The 21,790-nt window shown below is 46.2% G+C and overlaps 1 protein-coding gene across 8 annotated transcripts in view; it reads right to left on the bottom strand.

The window, feature by feature from the left end:
- BCL2L1 (BCL2 like 1) overlaps positions 1-21,790 on the bottom strand; it is a 49,257-nt gene that overhangs the window by 8,858 nt on the left and 18,609 nt on the right. The window contains exon 3 of one of the 8 annotated variants that reach the window (XR_006215532.1): positions 2,372-2,525. The exons of the other annotated variants lie outside the window; for them this stretch is intronic. The gene's annotated coding sequence lies outside the window, so the exon portion shown is untranslated. The remainder of the gene's footprint in view (positions 1-2,371; positions 2,526-21,790) is intronic. 8 annotated transcript variants of the gene reach the window in all.

The following is a 21,790-nucleotide window of genomic DNA, read 5'->3' as shown; positions in this document are numbered from 1 at the left end:
GTGCCGGGAGGAGATAACACCTCCGCTGGGGAATTGAGAAAGCTATCGGGCCTAGCAGTGCAAGCGTGGGCTCTCCACCTCCTCAGCTCAGAACCAGGATGCTAGTCTTAGAGGCAGAGACGTTTACTGGGGGCACAGATGCTCATTTAGAGGCTTACAACCTCCTTCCCTGGGATGACTGATATTTACTGAGAACTTACCGTGTACCAGGCATGGTGCTAAGAGCTTCATCATGTATATGAATTCACTTAATCCTAGCAATAACCCCATGAAGTGCTATTGTTACTTTCCATGTTACAGATGAGGAAATGGGCTCAGAGGTCAAGGGACCCTGCCAAGGACGTACGGCTCATATGGCAGAGTTAGGGCTTGTATGCGGCAGTCTGGCTCTAGAGCCCAAGCACTGAATGGCTCCTGGGAGGCTGCTGCATGTTCATATGCATTCGTTCCCTGGAAATCCAAGACCTCCCTCACTTTGCTGTCTCTCATCCCACCCCTGCTAACCCCCTACTGTCTCATGAGTGGATGGCCATAGCTTTTCATTCTTCTTCCAGTGTCCTGGGAGATAAGGTTCACCCTTGAAAAAGAGTCGGAGACTCAAAAGTGACCTCATAACATACCTACCCAACCTCTCATGTGATGCTGAAGCTCATCCCTAACATCCTGATTTCCCAGACAGGTTCAGAAAGGTGGAACATCAAGGTCATGTGGTAGGTGTGTTTCACTCCCGACGGTCCATCCTCGTGGGAGTTCGCAGTCATCTCTAGGGCATCTCTGCTTATACACTCATGGAGCACTTCACTTTTGGAAAGCTCTCTTTGCCTCTTTTCCTCTATCTCCCCCCACTGGCTGGCATCAGATATGGTTCTCTCTCCTCTAGCTCTGTCCCGAGGGCTGCCCAAGAAATCACCAGGGGCTGGCAGAGGAAGCTTTGCTGGCCTTGCTCTGCGCCCTGGGCCAGGTTGTGCTCCTCTCTGAGTAGAATTTCCTCATTGGTAAAGTGGCAGTGCTATCTGGATGAGGCCAAGGCTCTATTTCTATTTCTTCTATTTCTCTACCAAGTTGGGCTGCCAGCACCTTACCCACTAACTCTTGCCATTAGACTTGAGAGGTGTTAGCTTTGGACATTGTCTATAAAATGGAGATTAAAGATGTGCTTATTTCACAAGAACACTGTGAAGATTTAACAGTAATACACATAGAATTAGAATTCTGCATGGTGCAGAGCAAACTTTGAGTACATGTTGGCTATTACTACTAACAGTAGTACACATACTCTTAGAATTCTGCATGGTGCAGAGCAAACTTTGAGTACATGTTGGCTATTACTACTGGTCTTATTATTAGACCAGGGCTCAGCTTGAGTGTTAGAGCCTTCTCTGTGGCCTGCAAGACCCTGCAGGATTTCCTCAGCTTTGTCCAGGGCTAGGCTGCTTCATTCTTCACATACCATGTTCTCTTCAGCCTCGGGACCTGTGCCTATGCTGGTCTCTCTGCCAAGGTCTCTCCTATCTCTTAAGTCTTCACCTACAGGTTCCTTCTTCAAGGAGGCCTCCTGCTTTCTGACTCTAAGTCTCCTTCAGCTCTCTTACCAATTTGTTGTGCTGTTCATTTTTTAATTTAAATTCCAGTTAGTTTACAGTGCAATATTAGTTTCAGCTATACAATTTAGTGATTCAATGCCTATATACAATACCCAGCGCTCATTACAACAAGTGCACTCCTTAACCCCCATCACCCAGTTCCCCCATCCCCCCCCCCAACCATCAGTGTGTTCTCTATAGTTAAGAGTCTGATTCTTGGTTTGCCTCTCTTTTTTTCCCCTCTGATTGTTTGTTTCTTAAATTCCACATATGAGTGAAATCATACGGTATTTGTCTCTCTCTGACTGACTTATTTTGCTTTGAGCTGTTCATTTTTCACCATGAGCTCTTTCAGGCCTAGCCCAGCCTGGTCTCAGAGAAGGTGCTGATGAGTATGGCTGACTGGTGGACAGTGAAGAGGGTAAGGAAGAAAAGGCCAGCTCCCTCTCTTTTTATCCCCATCCTAACTGCCTGGTGAAACTAGAAGGAAGCCCCGAGACACCAGGTGATTGGGCAGGGTGACCAGAACTCCCTAGATAACCAAGTTCTTCCAGGTTCAGGAAGGATGATGAAAGTTTATGGGAAGGTTCTGGAAAAGACATCATCTGAATTGTGTTGAGGCAACAGGCAGGAGGGACCAGGGTTAGCAACCTACAAAGAATAGGGGCTTGGTCTCTGGGGCCAACCCTTTCCCTAAAACTCCTTCTTCTGGGATCTATGCCTCAAAGTACTCCACGGTCCAAAGCAGCCACCCCCCTCTTATTTCCACCCAAAGCTATCCCCACTACCTTGTCTGGTGCTGATCAACGCTGTGTGCTGTGAAGAGACACCAGGCCAAGAGTCAGCAGATGTGGGTTTTGTGTTCCAGCTCTATCAATGGCTCGCTTGGGTTGAGTCTCTTCCCCTGTCTGGGATACTGGGAAAGTCTGGGACTTTCCCCATCTGTAAAATGAAGGGGGGGGGGGGGGTCATCCTCAAGGGCTCCTACTGGTGCTACAGCATGAAGAGGATGAAAGTAGCTCACACACGGATGGATTAGTAACTACCTGAGTTCTCTCTGACGGGTTTTCAGACGACCCAATAATTAGTGTGGAAGGTGAGAGGCAACATTCTGGAGTAGAAGGACTTGTTGCCATAAAAGAGTCTGATCTTCCTCCACCTCAGAGCCTGCTGAGTCTTGCCCTCTAACCTGTAGGATTCTAGGGGAAAAGGGCAATGGGCACATCTGTGACCCAGGGCAAGCTCCTCAGAGAGGCCAGATCTTGCCGGGCTTTGTCCCTGTGGCCTCAACCTCTTTCTTCACCCTAGCACTACCTCTGACTAGTCCAAACAAGTCAGGGTATTTTCAGCCACCTTTATCTGATCGGAAATGTTTGGAATTCCACAGCAGAAGGCCAACAGCTCCGGAGGATTTGAGGATGGGAGAAATCCCAGCAACACCCTTCCCTCCCCCCTATACATATGAATGCTCACATATACACTGCTTGAAACCAAAAACTCAGAGCTGAAGGCTCCCGCTGAGTTGCATTTCCTACATTCTGGTTCCTTCTGGTCTTCTCCTCAGTTCATTCTCACCCCAGTCCATGGGTTGCCTCAAGGTACAGAATAGCAAGATGCCTGAAATAGTGCCAGGAGAGCCGGACTACTGCCTCTGCAGCGGGGTGACACGGGGTGGGGGCCACCAGGAGGTTTACTGTTCACAGTCAACACCCAGAGCACCCATAAACTGCAGAAGAGCACCACCACCAGGAGGCCCCAAAGCAACTCGCTGTCCCACCTGATGTGACATGTGGATCACTCAAGAATTCATGTGTCATGATCTGTGGCTTACAGAGCTGTATACTTCAACTTCCTCCCTAAACAGATGGAAGACTGAGACCCAGAGGAGGTAAAGGGACTCCCCTGCAAGGCCTCCTGACCCTTGGAGTTGGACAGTGTGGGTTTTGGCTTCAGCTCTATGACTGCCTACTTGCGGGACCTAAGGCAAGACCCATTACCTTCCCAAACCAGGGTTCCTCCATGAGAGCACTGTACTTAACATCACAGGCTTGGCAGCAAGAAGAAAATGGTCCATAGAACTCAATGAGTTAGCTGTTTCAAAAGAGGGGCCTCATTTGTGTTTCTCATGGTCCATCTCATTATTTACAGCTACAAACAAATACACAAAAACAGCTAATATTTACCGAGTTCCTGCCTGAATTCTCAAAATCTTGCAAAGTAGGTGTTGTCCTTATTTTACTAAGGAAGCAGCTAAGACTCGGAGAGGTGACAAGGCTTTGTCTGAGATCACCAGCTGCTGACGAGGGGGTCTGACTCCAGGGCATATTAAATTTGCGAGTGCAATGGGGCAGATGCATGGGGATGTTACTAAGCTCTTCTTCCTTCCCCCTTTAACCCACATAGCTGCCTGCTATTTAGTGAAGATCTGCTACTCTTAGGCCATATGAACCAGAAATTATTTTGAGGAGATGGAAGAGAAGTGGCATGCTTCCTGGTGCCTCGTGGATGGGAAAGGGAGAGGTGTGCTGTGGCTGCTTAGAGCCCCCACCCCCCCCAACCATCAACCCATCCCCCGCAAGGCCAGTCCCTCCCTTTATCTGGCCACTATCTTGGAAACAAAAGTGATGCCAAGTAGCTCTGGCAGCACTCTTATATGAGTTTTCTTTTCTTTTTTAACGTTTATTTATTTTTTTTGAGAGAAAGACAGAGAGAGAGAGGGAGGGAGAGTGCGCGAGCACGACCATGAACAGGGGAGGGGCAGAGAGCGGGAGACAGAGGATCTGAAGCAGACTCCACACTCTGAGTGCAGAGCCCACAGAGCCCGATGCAGGGCTTGAGATCATAACCTGAGTCGAAATCAAGAATCGTTCTCTTAACCAACTAAGCCATCCAGGCGCCCCTTATCTGAGTTTTCTAAGACAGATCATGACCCCTTTGTGGGTTGAGCTGTGAGGTTGCAGGAAGGACCAGACAAGCTGTCCTGCTGGCTCTGGACATTCATTCACTCCATAAATCTTTATTAAGTGCCCACTAAATGCCATGCACTATGCTAAGTACTGGGGATAAAGCAGTGACTAAATCAGATGAAAATTCCTACCTGCATGAGTTTACAATTTAATGGGAAGAGACAGGCAATAAATAAATGTGTCAGATGGTAGCAAGTGCTAAGAAGAAAAATAAATGAGAAAAAAGGGTTAGACAGAAACGTGGAAGACAGGAGAATTAGAACCCATAGTCAGGGAAAGCTTCTTGAGGAGGTAACAGTTGATCAGAGCCCTGAATGAAGTGAGGGTACAGGCATCACAAGGATGTGAGGAAAGCAATGGGAACAGCAAACGCAAAGGCCCTGAGGCAGGAACATACCTGGGCACTCTTGAAACAGGAGACACCAGTATGGCTAAAGGAAAATGAATGAGGGAGAATGGTAACAATGGTGTCTGGCAGTGGGCAAGGGTCAGACTGTGCAGGGCCTTGAATGCAATTCAAGAACGTGGTCTTGTCCTTTGAGTGACAAGGGAACACTGCAGGGACACAACCTAACTTTGGTTTTAATGGAGTCCCTCTGGCTGCTGGGTAAAGACCTCCAGGGGCAAGGGTGGAAGCAAGAGGTCTGGTGAGAAGGTGATGTAGTCATCCAAGAGAAATATGATAGTGGTTTGGCCAGGATGGTGCCAGGGAAGCCGGTGAGAAGCAGTCAGATTCAGAGTTTATTTTTAAAAGTAGAACTGATGGGCACTTGGCTGGCTTAGTTGGTAGAGCATGCGACTCTTGATCTCAAGGTCACGAGTTCAAGCCCCAACTGGATGTAGAGCTTACTTAAAAAACAACAACAACAAACTAACTAAAAAAACAACAACAACAAAGTAGAGCTGAAAGGATTTGCTGATGGATTTTGTGGGCTAGGGGAGTTGCTAGTCTCTCTGGCCTTGTTTCTCACCTACAACAGGCAGGGAAAGAGGCCTTTGAGGATGTTTTTCCAGTTTGATAACTCTGGGAACCCTACGGGATGAAGAAAGAGACAAAATCATTTCTGCCCTCATGGAGGCAAAGCAGTTTGCTCTCCAGGCCCTGAGGGCTGGATGGCAATGACAGGAGGAAGGCAGGGGCTGGACAGAGACAAAGGAAGGACAGGGTCTGCCTACACTGTGGCCTCCCACTTTCAGCAGACACATCAATCACCCAGCTACTAGGGACCTGCAGGGCCACGGAGTAGCCAGGCCCAGGCTGGGGTGGAGGTAAAGGGAGCTCGCTTTACATTAGGAGAGCAGGGGCAGCAGACCTGTGCTGGGTCCAGGGCGTACTAGACAGAAGGTGCTCAGTAGGTGAGTGAGTGAATGAGCAGTGCCTCGGGCCAGGATGTGTGTGAGAACTTCCCAAGTCGTTCCAAGGGGTGAGCCTGACCCAAGGGATTCATCTCCTGTCATTCCTTCTGCATTGATGACATTCTAGACGGAGTCTCAAGTTCCCATTCTTCATGAATGGCAGACCGTGAGGTCTGAAATCACCAAAGCAGCATTTTAGAGCTGAAAGGGCAGACACATCTGGTCCAGTCTACCCACAATTTCACCATCACTGTTTTGGCCTTCTCCGTGTATCATTGTTATTATTAACATTCCTATCAATTGACTCACTTTTAAAAACTTTAAATAAATGTATTGAAAACTCTCAATCCCTACTCTTCCCCCCCAAAAAGCCGTTCTTTCTGTAATCTTTTCCCTTTTTATTTATTTACTTATTACTTATTTTTTAAAAAGATTTTTTTTAAGTCATCTCTACACCCAACGTGGGGCCCAAACTCACAGTCCTGAGATCAAGAGCTGCATGCTCCACCGACTGAGCCAGCCAGGCGCCCCTGCAATCTTTCTCCTTTTTAGTAAACGGTAGCTGTTTCACTCTTCCAGGTGCTGAAGCGTGGGACACCTTGGAGTCATTCCTAAATATCCTCCCTAGTACTGATCTGTCAGCAAATTCCTTTGCAACTATATTCAGAATTTATCCAGAATCCTACCACTTCTCATTAACTCCACCACTGTCATTTGGTCCAGACCAACACCATTTTCTGCCTGTACTGTTGTAACAACCTCCTTACTGGTCTCCCAGCTTCTTACCCTCTGGCTACGGTCCTTTACCAGAGCGTCCACAGTCTGTCTGGTCAAAACACTCCACTGCCTTCCCATCTCACCTAGAGGAGGAGCCAGAGTGTCCCGTGGTGGCTCGCACAAACCGTTACCTTCTACCTCTGCTCACTCCGTTCTAGCCACACTTACCTCCTCTGCTCTTCCTCAAACACGCCAAGCACACCCTTCTCAACTTGGGGCCTCTGTACTTGTTCCCTCTGTCTGGAATGTCCTCACCACAGATTGAAAGCAATTCAATGTATCACAGATCGATACATGGTTTATTCCCTCAAATCATGTAGATCTCTGTCCATGTGTCTCCTCCTCAGAAAAGTCCTTCCCGATCAAAAGAAACAGAAACCAAAAGAAAAAAAAAAAAAAAAAAAACAACCCCCCAAACCCCAAATGCTGCCTTGCCACTCTCCATTCCCTACCACCACTCTATCTTTTTAGAATATAAACTCCATGAAGGCAGATATTCCCAGTAGCTAGAATGGTGCTTGGCACAGAATAGACACTCAGTAAATATTTGCTAAGTGAATAAACGAAATGAAAAGGCAACTTAAGTTATTACTACTATAACTCGAACACTAATATCATTTGCCGCACTGGAAATCAACATAAAATAAAAACACTATTAAAAGAATGTCCATTTGCTTATCACCTATAAGTTACCTTGAAGGTCAGTGATACATGTATCTATTGATCTTGGGCTCACACCTTTACAAAAGAGACACAGGAGGTCCAGAGCAGGAGAAAGCTCAGGACAGAAGCAGCCAGCCAGTTGGAGATCAGTCCAGAAGAACCACACAGGTAAACCCCTTAGTGCCTTAAAACCACAGCCCCACCCCCCCAGAATGTACACAAAGCAACTAAGTCTTGGGAAAGGTACAGCTAGGTTGAAGCAACAGAGCCTGTGTGAGGGGCCGGAAAAGTTCTCCTCTGGACCAGGCACAGAACTGGAGGCTCTGCTGGAGAGAACAAAGACCAAAGAGAAGTGTGCCAGGCTACAGCAATCTCATGGGGCTGCACTGTGGGGGACGGGCACGCACAAACCTGTAGGTGAGGTCCATGGAGACCAGACAGCTGAGAGCAAGAAATGAAAACAGGCTGGGTCCCAAAGGGTGGCAGCTTCAATCCTGTAAACACCAGACAGGCGTGGGGGTTCAGGTGCAGGCCTGGGGCCCAGCTGAGCTCAGGGAGTTGGATGGGACCTTCCCAGCCTCCTCTATCCCTGATGATAAGCTGAGTGGAGAAGAGGCACTGCCAATCCTACCACTAGGCACACACAGCAGACGTTCAGGGGGAAAGAGACAGAGAGCTACCCTCCTAGTCCTCACATTCCAGATGGTCTTCTCCAGCACCCTCCTAAGTCCCAGCCGGCTCCACCTACACAGGCCCTTGAGGATTCACTATCTGTGTGGAGGGGAACATCCTTTTCCCATCCTCATGGGGCTTAGCAAACATGGCTGCAGCTGCAGGGAGTAAAGCTAACTGCCAGGCCAGCAATGCTTGACCTACATCTCCATGGTTGGTTGCATGCAAAGAAAAATACCAGGGATTTCCGTTGGTGTTCACCAGATGCAGCTGCCAAGGGAAGGCTGGGCCTTCTGAAGGCCTGTTGTGAGGAGGGCGGGGCAAGTGGTAAGCTGGCTGGGAAAGATGATGGGGCTGGCCTCTAAATTATTTCCTGGCTTTGAGGACCTCCCTAGATTTCGGAGACTCTATCAAATGTTCATCTTTTTTCTACCAAATCTTCCACTGAAGCTTTTTTTCCCTCCTATTCTAGCATATTACCCTAAGAATTGAGAGAAAGAGCGACACAGACAGAGGGAATGAGATTCTATTTGGAAAAGAACTCCCCAAACTAAACAGTTGTTCCAACTGTCAATTATTGGCATTGGAGGGAGGCTTTTCGATCTACACAGAAAAGAAGCAATTTGGAAGTTTTGCATGGTAATGTAAAAAGGGCTTGGGACTTTAGAGTCAGGACACATGGGTTTACTCCTGCTCTGCGGTGGTTCCATCTGGCTGCAGACATGTCAACAGAGCATCCTGGGCCTCACTTCTGTCATCTATCAAGTGTAGACAATGGACCAGATGATCTCTCTGGCTCTAGTAGTTTCAAGGCCGTGATTCTATTCCTAGGCCTTCCCCTTGGGCCCCCTCAGAGGTGCAGTGTCGCATAAGGGAAAAGCTCTCTTAGGAGACAAGAGACCTGAGTTCTAATCCCCAGGTTGCCTTTCATTAACTCACCGTGATCTTGGGCAAGTCACTTCACTTTCTTCATATGTAAACCAAATACTTGAAAGTGCACTGAGAAAAAGCACTACAAGAACTTTAGCGTTATTGTGTCTCCCTTGTGTCATTCATCCCTTAGCCATCTGCCTGCCTCCCTGGGGGCTTGTTCTTTACTTGGAATTGCCCCAATTTGCAAACCTTAGGATCCTAGAGACAGAATGGAGGAGGTAGGGATTCAAACCCAGGTGTGTCTGATTGCTGAGGCTAAGTTCTCTGACTATAGAAATGTGGAGGTGGCATGGATGGTGGAAAGGACTTGGGACTTAAAGTCAGAAGACCCCAGTTCTCTCCATGGTAAGACCTTCTCTGCTTCCTAGCATAGTCAGAGAGAGGCTCAATGAGATAATGTATGGACACAAAGAAACACTAGACAAACCTTAGTTAATGATCCTGCGCCGTTACTTTATGACCCAAGCCTGGGTTTCCCCACATTCAAAAGGAGAGCTTAAAGTGCAAGCCATAATATCTTAGGAATATAACAGCCCTATTTCTCGGCCTTTCATCCTCCATCTTGACCTCCCTTCTCATCCATATCAGGCCCATCCTTCCAGACTCCCATTACCTGGCCACCCAGCACAGAGCCCACAATGCCCTCCCCTCAGAGGCCGTGGAGGGTTCAGAGTCCTAGCTCTGACACTTATTTGCTGTGCGACTCTGGGCTTATCACTCAAACTCTGAGTGTTTATAAAATGGGCAGAAGCCCTACCCCCGATAGTCTTCCATGAATGTTTGCTATTAATTATGTTATGCTTCCTCTTTCCTGTGAACCCTTCTGATTCTTTTAGTCTGTTCCATTTACTTTGGTACTTGCAGTCTTATGATTTAAGTTATTGAGAACTAGGCCTGTACTTTATACTTCTCTCCCACTGGAGCAATACATGACAGGTGTTCAAAGAACACCTGCTACACAATTGGTCCTTTCTAAGCCAGTATGGGGGGGGTGGGCATCATCAATCCTCAGGCATCACGTGGCAGCCTGCTCTTTGGCTACCCTATGCTAAGTACCCTATACTGGGGTAGGAGTTGGGTGTGGGGGAGAGGGTGAATGGAAGCTAAAGGGCACTCTTCTCTAAAGCATTCAGTGTGAGCCAGACTCACCCTCCCGAGAGAGCACCAAATGATATGGACAAGTGGAAGAGAAAGAGAGAGCCAAGGGAAGACCATGGACACCAGAATGAGTGATTGTGAGTCTAGCGGATTGGATCTGCATTCTGTTCTTATTAGCATTTGACCTTGGGATTATTACTTAACTTGTCTTATTCTCAGTTTTCCAATTTGGACAATGGGAACAATAATGTTTCCCAAGCAAGATTATTGTGAGAGTTAAAAATACAACACAGGGTACCTTTTATATAGCATATTACACACAATAGGTACTCAATAAACAGCAGCAACTATATTGTCATTAGTATATTAATCATAGATGGGTTTTGTCTATAGGCACCTCTAATGGTCAACACATGCACATAGAGAACCAGTGATTTATGGCTCTCTATAGCAACTGGAGCTCTGGATGGAGAAAGTTCTCTTCATGGAATCCTAATGAGATTGGACATTCTTTCCATGGAAAGAAGGGAGGCAGCTCAGTACAGACAGACCATAGGCCTCAAATGGACATATGGGGGTTCCCCCTTGGGGACTCCATAGTTTCCTGGCTGTGTGTTCTTTTGGCCAGTTATTCTCTCTGAGCCCAATTCCTCACCTGTGTTAGACTCTAAGACCGTATGTTATTCCTCCTGAGAGGCAGTCAAGGGTGTTCTTTAAGAGCACAAGTGTTAGAGGATTTAAACCTGGGGTTAAACTCTGCTCTGCTACTTACTAGCTTGGGCCAGTGACTATGGCACATTATTTAACCTTTCTGAGCTTTATTTAGTTTTCTCATTTAAAAACCTTCCTTGTTGGCTTCCTTGTGGCTGTATTTGCCTGTGCTTGACACATAGTAACCATTTTACTTGATACATGAAAGTGTTATCTTTGTATCCAGGACCCAGCACTGTAAGGCACTCAATAAACCTGCTGAATCAAACCCAGCCTCAGTGGAAGGGGTGCATAGAGAAAAGATGCTCCTGTAAACTGGCACCACTGCCATATTCCCACGTTGGCAATATCTATCAAATCATAGGTGCACCTATCCTTTGACCTTGCAATTCCACTTCTTAGGAATTTATCCCCCACAGATAACCCCATATTCATACATGGATGGGCCAAATGACAAATATGACAGGGCTATTCACTGAGTATCACTATTATAACTGCAAGAGACTGCAAAAAAGTGCCCACTAATGGGAACTAGTTAAATAGAGTAGAGGGGCACCTGTGCGGCTCAGTCAGTTGAGCCACTGACTTTGGCTCAGGTCATCATCTCTAAGGTTCGTGAGTTCGACCCCCTCATTGCGCTTGCTGCTGTCAGTGAGGATCTGCTGCCCACCCCCCTCCGAACCTCCCATGCTCAAGTGCATGGATTTGCTCTCTCAAAAATAAATAAACATTGGGGCGCCTGGGTGGCGCAGTCGGTTAAGCGTCCGACTTCAGCCAGGTCACGATCTCGCGGTCCGTGAGTTCGAGCCCCGCGTCAGGCTCTGGGCTGATGGCTCAGAGCCTGGAGCCTGTTTCCGATTCTGTGTCTCCCTCTCTCTCTGCCCCTTCCCCGTTCATGCTATGTCTCTCTCTGTCCCAAAAATAAATAAAAAACGTTGAAAAAAAATATTAAAAAATAAATAAATAAATAAATAAATAAACATTAAATAAAGCCGAAGATAGTACCATGTACAGAATACTATGCAGCTATTAAAAAGAATGAGAAAGCTCTCGATAGACTGATATGGAATGACCTCTGAGACACTGCTAAGTGAGAAATCAAGGTACTGTGTGCATAGCACACGACTATCTGTGTAAAAACTGGGTGAAACATATGGGCATTTGCTTGTGTCTACTGAGTCTATTCTCCTAGCAAGGGAACTGGGCAGCTAGGAGACGGGTGGGAGGGAGGCATTTGTTCCTTTTGAATTTTGAAACACTTGAATATATTACCTATTCCAAGAAAATACATCAAAATTAAAGAGTGGGAGAGAAAAAATTTGATTCTCCCATGATATGCATTTGGGGCTCCCCAGAGACTGACGCTTTGGCCAGTTACTACACTATGAGAAGAAAAATGACAACTCAGGTATTTGCATCCTAGGATGCCAAAACAGCATTGCTACTATGTGATTAACTGCACTAGGGTTGCCACCATCTCTGACCCTTTGTCTCAGGGTCCTGTTAAGATGGGGGAGGACCAGCATCTGTGAGGACGCTCCTTTATCCCCCGGGTTAAGGCTATCCAGGTAGAATAACAGGGAAAGAAGGCTCTGGTTAAAATAAAAATTATCCCTAATAGCTCTGGAAGAAAAAAAGGAAGGGAGGGAAGCTAGTCCTGGAGGGAGTGGGGGTGGTCAGGCTCTTGGTGCATCCCACCTTCATTCCCAGTCCCTCCTGTTTTTCTTAACAACTAATCTCCTGCTTTCCTGCTGAGAACACTACTGGGGACTCCTGGTAGTATATGGGAGACCCAACTGGCTCTGGAAGAAATACAAATGGCTGATAAAGTATAAGAAAAGATGCTTTACTCCATAAGTAACTCTGGAAATAGTCCTTGGATATTTCATTATGAGAATATTTATACACGTACAAAAGTAGACAGAATGATAAAACGAACCACCATGTACCCATCACTCACTCAGCTTCAACAATGATCAACTCAATACCAATGTGATTTCATCTGCTCCCAAACACTCTCTTTCACCCTGGTATTATTTTGTAGCAAAGTCCAGACATAGGTCAGTATGTATTTCTAAAAAAGAAGGAATATTAAAAAGAAAAAAAAAAAAAAAACTCAATACCATTATATCTAAGATCTGAAAAATCAAAAAAATCTTGGAAGGGCTTTAAATGTGATCAAAACTCTTTTCCAAAGAGGGCACCTTTGTTCAATATGAAATTTTAATGCAGTGTACATAATAAGCTCCAGGTACAACTCAAGTTATAAATAATTCAGATCTGTAGATGTTTAAAACCCACAGAAATAAAGGTATCCCGCCAGCAAAAACTTTAAGGTGACAAAAGAGTCAATTCTAGATCTATTAAGGACTTAAATGTGAAAAGCCAAACTTTAAAACTTTTGGAAGACAATATAAGCACATGTCTTTAGGACCACAGGTTAAGGGAAGATTTCTTCAACAAAACATGAAAGTATAAATCACAGAAGAAAAGACTAAGCTGCATTAAATTAAGAAAGTCTAACAATCAAAAGACACATATAGAAAGTGAAAAGACAAACTATAAACTGAGAATCTAGATTTGTAACACATGTAGGCAAAAGATTAGTATTTAGAATATATAGAGAGTTCCTACAAATCCCTAAAAAAGCCAATCAAAAGAAACAGAGCAAAGACTTAAGCAGGTATTATACAAAAAAAGGAAACATGAATGATCGATAGAAGTAAGGAAAGCTTCTCCACCCCACTTGTAATCTGAGAAATGCAAATTAAAACCACAAGATACCATCTCATACCCACCAGGTCTACAAAAATTTTAAAGTCTGACCATATCAAGTATTAACAAAGATGTAAAGCAATGGAAACTCACATGCTGCTGGTGGCAGCGTCAACTCTCACCAACACAGAGCTAGGAAAGCAATCCAGGCATGACCTTCCATCAGGCAATTCCACTGCTGGGTGCATTCCCTACAGCAATGATACTCAAAGTGTGGTCCAGGATCCCAACCCAGACACACAGAACCAAACACTGTGGGGGGTGGGGCCCAGCAACTTGTGGTTTAACAAGGCCTCCAGGTGATTCTGATGGGCAGTCTAGTCTCCGAACCACTGCACTGGAGAACATGTGCATGTGGAGGAGACATACACAGGGCATTCAAAACCGCATTTGAAATAGTGAAAACAAGGGAACAGCCCAAATAACCACTGCCAGTAGAATGGATACACAGACACATAATCATACAAGGGGATATGAAAGCGAACCAACTACAGATGTACACTTAACACTGATGGATCTCACCACGTTGAAAAAAAAAAAGCGAAGTACAGATGAATACACACATAGTATGTTTAAATGAAACTTAATAGCATGCAAAATACTCTCTATATAGTAAAACTGTTTTTTTTTTTTTTTTTTTAAACGCAAGGGAATGGTAAATACAACTCTCAAGAGAATGGGAGGAGATGGCTGTGACTAGAGACAGCAACACAAGGGAGCTCCAAGGTGTTCATGAATGTTTGAGTTCTTTTTTTCCATTATTTAAAAATATTTAGGGGCGCCTGGGTGGCTCAGTCGGTTAAGCGTCCGACTTCGGCTCAGGTCATGATCTCGCGGTCCGTGAGTTCGAACCCCGCGTCGGGCTCTGGGCTGATGGCTCAGAGCCTGGAGCCTGCTTCCGATCCTGTGTCTCCCTCTCTCTCTGCCCCTCCCCCGTTCATGCTCTGTCTCTCTCTGTCTCAAAAATAAATAAAAAACGTCAAAAAAAAATTTTTTTTTAAAAATAAAAATATTTAAAAATTTTTTAAGTTTATTTTTTGAGAGAGAGACAGCACGTGCATGTGGGGGGGCAGGGGCAGAGAGAGAGAGAATCCCAAGCAGACTCTGCACTGTGAGTGCAGAGTCCGACACAGGGCTCGAACTCAAGAACCATGACCTGAGCCACAATCAGGAGATTCTTAACCGACAGAGCCACACAGGTGCCCCAATGTTTGAGTTCTCAAACTGGGTGATGAGTTTACAGGTGATCATTTTTCCTATTCTTGAAACCTTATATACACATTACATACACTGTTGTATTTACAATAACTTTCTTAAACAAACAAAAATGGTGTGCTGGAAAATAATGCAATTCTCAGTCAGAACTGCAACCACTAATTCTCACTACATGTGTGGTGTCCAAAGGGTTAAGCCTATTTCTTGGCCTGTGGGTAGGAGGGCAGGCAGCAGCTGGGGCACAATGGGAGTCCCCGGCTCCAGCTGGCTCCAGGCTGAATCCGCCTGGATCAAGCACCACGCCCAGGAACTGGCACCTGGGGAGGGAGGCGGATGGGGCTCTGGACAGGTGGCACCTGAAGCCCTTGGTGACCTGATACATGTCAGGGACTCGGTTCAGTCAGATAGATGGCAGTTTCCTTCTACTGGAGCCTCTCCATCTGGTAAGGAAGTGTGTTGGTGGCAGTTGGGGCTGGTGAGAAGGGGAAGAGGGTCTGGGACTCACGGTGGGGGTGGAAAAGGAACTGGGTGGGCTGGGCTCAGATACCAAGGGAGGCTGCTGGGATTAGCACCTGCTGAGAATGAGATTAAGTTTCTTGGGAAGGGCTCATCTATCTAATGCCCCCTGAAAGCTGTCTCCCTGTGGCTTTTCTCTGCTGGACAGATGGTGTCTGAGCTGCCTCTTGGAGGGTGGGCTCCTTGAGGGGGTGGCGGAGGTGGGGTGGGACCTGCTGCCTGCTCGGTCACGGGATTCCCTGCCCTGCACAATAATAATAATCAGAGCTAAAATCTTACTGAGGACTTAGTGTATGCCAGCACTGTCCTAAACCCTTCAGAAACATGAAGTTTTCGCAGCATCCAACTGCCTAAAGCCGAAACACGTTTACATTTGAGGAAACTGAGGCTTGGTGAAGTCAAACACTTGCCAAAAGTCAAACAGCAAGCAACCTAGGACTTGAATGCAGGCAGTCTAACTCCACTGGCCATGACATCTTCCCCTTCTCATTAAATGGCAGCAAGCTCCTTCCACTTGCTCAGGCCAAAAACTTGGGACTCCTCTCTCACACCTCTTATCCAATCATCAACAAACCCAGTTGGCCCGACCTTCAAATTATACTGAAGCTCTGACTTCCCTACTCACTACTTTTGCCACACCTCCATCCTGATACAAACTCCTACTGTCACCCAGCCAGCTTCTTACTGGTCTCTTGCTGCTGTCCATGCTCACCTGCCCAATTTCTGATTAGTCTCTTGCTTCTGCCATTGCTTGTACAGTGAAAACAGAGGCTTTGGTTTGTTCACTCTGTGTACTGAACCTATAGCTCAGTGCCTAATGCATGGCAGGCATTCAGTAAATACTTGTTAATGAACAAATGAATGAATGACCAACATCTCTCAGGAAATGACTCAGATTCAGAGCGGAGGAGTGCCCTTAGCTTTCCCAGCCCTGATGACCTTCAAGAGCCCCAAGGCAGTGGTCAATGTCCTCCCTATTATGAAATGTCCTGGGTGCATAGCATCATCACTGTGTCATTCACTTGTGCCTGCACACACGCACACACACAGGGACACAGGAGCAGGGCTGCTTCTGAGAAGGAATAAGCCTAGGCCACTTATTTCTGAGGGACTGTCCTCCATCTGTCCCTGCACTGTATACACTTCAGTTTTTACTCTCACGAATGATGAGTCATTGGAGGGTCTTGAAGTGAAGAACGACAGGACCTGATTTCTATTTTAGAAAGATCACTAGTTGTGGGGAGCCTGGGTGGCTCAGTCGGTTGAGCGTCTGACTTCGGCTCAGGTCATGATCTTATGGTTCGTGAGTTCAAGTCCCACATCTGGCTCTGTGCTGACATCTCAGAGCCTAAATAAAGCTTGCTTTGGATTCTGCGTCTCCCTCTCTCTCTGCCCCTTCCCCACTTGCGTGTGCGCATTCTCTCTCTCTCTGAAATAAACATTAAAAAAAAAAAAAAGATCACTGGTTGCTATATAGATATCAGATGGGGGGGGGGGTGCGGCAGGCAAGGGCAGAAGCAGAGAGACAGCTGATCCAGTTACCCAGGTGAGAGAGGGAATGAGCAATAGCTGGGCCTTCCCACGTCCCATTTCTAGTCTTTACCCAGGCTAGTTCCCCTGCCAAATTAAGAAACAGCAATAGCACATACTGGAGAGGGACTCTAGTCAGTGGTTTCCACTATTAATTTAGCACTTAAAAAAATTTTTTTTACATTTATTTATTTATTTTTGAGAGACAGAGAGAGACAGAGCACAAGCGGGGGATGGGCAGAGAGAGAAGGAGACACAGAATCTGAAGCAGGCTCCAGGCTCTGAGCTGTCAGCACAAAGCCTAACGCGGGGATGGAACTCACAAACTGCAAGATCATGATCTGAGCCGAAGTCAGACGCTCAACCGACTGAGCCACCCAGGTGCCCCATTAATATAGCACCTTAATAACCCCTTCAATAGCCCTGTGAAGTGAGTTCTAACAGGACCCATGTTTTACAGAGAAAACAGAGGCTCCGAGAAGTAAAAAGTCAACTGTCAAAGACTACACAGCAGATGATCAGCATCCATCCACAAGTGTATCCAAGCTCCAAAGTCCAGTTCTAAGCCCACCTTTTCCCTGACCTTAACCCAATGGGCTGGCTCTCTTTTGAGAACCTATCTAAAGGGCTACCATTTAATGAATACTCCCTGGATGCTGGGTGCACTGCTGAATGCTTTCCACGTGTTACGTAATATTCTAATGACCCAAGGAGCCAAAACCCTGGTGAAATCCATTTTACATGTGAAAACAGTAAGGCTGAGAGAGGCAAAGTCACAGCACAAAGAAGCCATCTGTTGTCCTACTTACCTGGCACTGAGCCATCTTTTTATTACTTTCTTTTGATTGTTTTCCTTTCTTAAATGTATTTCACTTATCTTTCTCCTTTATGACCACTGGGTCAAGAGGCGAAGGCAGGTATTTCAACAGATCTTAGTGTGGCGGCTGCTCTGTTCTGAAATCTAAGGTTTTTGTCCCCTTGACCAGACTCTAAATGCCAGAAGGCTGAAGTCCACAAATAACATTTTGTTTGCCCATCCTACAGTGCTGGGCCTGGACCTTGGACTTAGGTGAAAGAGATCAGAAGGGTCTGGAGTTCTTGCCGAGGTCACAGGGCTCAGGGAAGGTGGAAGAGGGGCACCTGGGTGGCTCAGTGGTTAAGCATCTTTTTTTTTTTTTTCCCAACGTTTATTTATTATTGAGAGACAGACAATGAGCATGGGAGAGGCAGAGAGAGAAGGAGACATAGAATCTGTAGCAGGCTCCAGGCTCTGAGCTGTCAGCCCAGAGCCCGACGCAGGGCTCGAACTCACGAACTGTGAGATCTCATGACCTGTGAGAACTCATGAACTGTGAGATCATGACCTGAGCTGAAGTCAGACGCTTAACCAACTGAGCCACCCAGGCACCCCAGCATCCGACTCTTGATTCTGGCTCAGGTCATGATCTCAGAGTTGCGAGACTGAGCCCTGTTTGGGCTCCACACTGGGTGTGGAGTCTGCTTAAGATTATCTCTCTCTCCCTCTGCCCCTCCCGTTCCCACACATGCTTTCTCTTGCTCTCAAAAAAAAAAAAAAAAAAGAATTAAAATTAGAAAAAAATTCCACACTGACACAGAAATAAATAAATAAATAGATAGATAAATAGATAGATAGATAGATAGATAAATAAATAAATAAATAAATAAATAAATAAATAAATAATAGAGGTACTACAAACATTCACCCTCCTGTGAATCCTTCTATTCCCCAAGAACACTGATCCTTTAGCTTGGGAAGCTTTGAGGACAGCTTTCTCCAAGAAAATGAACCTTCCAGCTCTCTAAAAGTGGAAGCACTGTTCCACCCAACCCCCTGCAGACAGGTGGAATACCTGTACCCCAGCCTCATTCTGAAGAGACTTGCAGAGCAGAAAGGAAGGAGCAATGACTTTCAGTTCCTGTTAAAGTGTCTAGAAGCAGCAGCTGATTCAGCTAGATGATGTCACCTTCCCAAACCTCCTGACCAGCAGCTGAGATGGTAAAAGCAGGAAACTGGGGGATACTCAGCTGGTTAAGTCCGAACATGCCTCTGGCAAAGGCCAACAGTAACCCCAGGCTCCAAAGGCATCCTCAAGATGAGCAAAAAGAGTCCTCTCAGTTGGCAAGGATAGTAGGTATCATTCAAGACCCTTATCCCAAGCTTCTTCCACTACCCTGTTTTTGCTAAGTGGCTTTCTGCACATCCTGAACTAACAATGCTTCATTCATTCCAAAGGTGGGGCAACAGAAAGAATTCTGGTTTTAGAGCCACACCAATCTGGATCTGAATCCAGGTTCTACTGTGCACAAGCTGCAGGATCCTAGGCGTGGAACGTTACCATTCCAGACCTCAGTCTCCTCACTGGAAGAGAAACTGGGGCCAACAGACCATGTACCACACAGGCTGGGTGGCAGAATTAAATGAGAAAATGCACAGAGTACCTGACACGGCTATCGACAGGTGCTCGATAAATGGCAGTCACCCTTATTCCCCTTGGATGTCTGTGAGGGAGGTGTGAAGAACATCTTCATCTACAACATTTCAAAAGGAAACAAAGGCCCAGACTGGGCACGCCGCTGTCAGAGCTGAGTATCTGCACTGGCCCAAAGCTTGGATGAGCCAAGTGCACCCCTGCCTTGCTTTTCTGTTTGCAAAATCTTTGCTTCAAATCTTTCCAGGCTGCTGGCTCTTTCCCCTTAACCTAGTAGGTTAACTCGGGTCAACTGTCACCTCCTTAAAGAGGCTTTCCTTGATCTCCCTGCATAAAGTTGCTTCCCTAGATACTCCATTACTCAGTTTCATTTTCTTTACATTGTTTAACCTTCTATTTGAAATGATTTTGTTTTACAGGCTAGCTGTCTTCCCCACTAATATAAGAGTTCTGTGACAGCAGTGTCCTTGACTGTCTTGCTCATCACAGCACCCCCAGCACTTAGCACAAAGCCTGGCATGTAAATGGTGCCCAATGAACATTTGCTGAATCACCAAAATGAAGGAACGCACCCAGGATGGTCAGAGTCTCACCTGACAAATGCCCCACACTTACTCTTCTGTTCACTGTCCATTCAAGGTCCTGGCTCCCATTTCAGATGCTGGCACTGCTACCTGGGAATCAGTGGACCGACAGGCAGCCAGGATGGGCATCTATGCCTGGCAATGACTCATCTATTGGGATACCAGGGCTGCCGAGGAGGGCCTCAGAATCTTTTCTTGGCACTTGAAGCTTCCACAAATTTGGCTCCAACTGACCGTTCTGGCTTTATCAACTAGTAAGAGAGGGGCCAGTCCACACATACTTCCAACTGGACTACTGCTGCTCATGGGTCTCTTCTCAAGAGTCCATCCCAGTTGGCACATCTTAGCTCACATGACCCCCTGCTGGGAGCACCAGTTCTTCTCCCTCTCTATGGTAAGCTCCAGCTTTAATGGCCCCTCTGCTGTGATGTGCTTCTTTTACTTGGCATTTAGCATTTACTGGTGGCTTTCACAACATCTCTTTTCATGTGATGTCTTCTCTCTCTAATTTGGTTCAAAGTGTCTTAAGAACTGGGTCTTCAGGGGCGCCTGGGTGGCGCAGTCGGTTAAGCGTCCGACTTCAGCCAGGTCACGATCTCGCGGTCCGTGAGTTCGAGCCCCGCGTCAGGCTCTAGGCTGATGGCTCGGAGCCTGGAGCCTGTTTCCGATTCTGTGTCTCCCTCTCTCTCTGCCCCTCCTCCGTTCATGCTCTGTCTCTCTCTGTCCCAAAAATAAATAACAAAAAAAAAAAAAAAAAAAAAAAAAAAGAACTGGGTCTTCAATTGGGTGATATCTCAACTAATCTCTTAGGGAAAAGGCTCTCTTTGAGACAAAGTTGGGGTTGAGGCAAGGGCCAGGCTCCTCCCTGCTGGACTGGCTCTTTTGGTAAATGAGAAGGAAGAGATCATGCTGCCTTAGTCCAGGAGTCCAGCTGATGAGGTGGTGAGGAAGCCAACAAATCCTGGACTATTATATGCAGTCGGGACAATCTCAAGGTCAAGTGTGTGAGAGGATTTTATTTTATTTATTTATTTATTTTTAATTTTTTTTTTAATGTTTATTTATTTCTGAGACAGATCATGAGTGTGGGAGGGGCAAAGAGACAGGGACACAGAATCTGAAGCAGGCTCCAGGCTCTGAGCTGCCAGCACAGAGCCTGACGTGGGGCTTGAACTCACAGACTGCGAGATCATGACCTCAGCCGAAGCCGGACTCTCAACCGACTGAGCCACCCAGGCGCCCCTGGGATTTTATTTTTAAAGTAGGCTACATGCCCAATGTGGGGATCAGCCTCGTAACCCCAAGATCAAGAGTTGCGTGATCCACCGACTGAGCCAGCTAAGTGCCTGGTGATTGGATTAAAAAATAAAAAACCATTTTCAAGAATCTGGGCATAATTTAGTAATCAATCATAACAACAGTAGAAAAACTGCTCAGTTCAAAGAGACTCAAGTATCCATTTCTGTGGACCCTATTTTAGTTCTGGCTCTTGTTTTCTTACCCATACTCTTCTTTCACCTGACATCTCTAGCTAAATCCTTCTAGTTACATGAATTTTCCTAAGTTGCATCCAGCTCTTTGTAAAACAGAATGGGGTTCCAATAAAAAAAATAAGAGTCTAGGTTTTTTTTCCCCCTTTTTTTTTGAGAGAGAGAGAGAGAGAAAGAAAAAGAGCAGTAGTGGGAGAGAGGGGCAGGAGAGAGAGAGAGAGAGAATTTTTTTTTTTATTAAAAAAATTTTTTTTAATGTTTATTTTTGAAAGAGAGGGAGAGACACAGAGCATTAACAGGGGAAGAGCAGAGAGAGAGAGGGAGACACAGAATCCAAAGCAGACTCCAGGCTCTGAGCTATCAGCACAGAGCTCAACACGGGGCTCAAACTCACAAACTGAGATGATGACCTGAGCCGAAGTTGGACGCTTAACCGACTGAACCACCCAGATGCCCTGAGAGACACTCTTA

The sequence above is a fragment of the Panthera tigris genome, chromosome A3 (genome assembly GCF_018350195.1).
Source record: "Panthera tigris isolate Pti1 chromosome A3, P.tigris_Pti1_mat1.1, whole genome shotgun sequence".
In the NCBI taxonomy this organism is placed as follows: Eukaryota; Metazoa; Chordata; class Mammalia; order Carnivora; family Felidae; genus Panthera; species Panthera tigris.
This window is presented reverse-complemented; position numbering and strand designations above follow the sequence as displayed.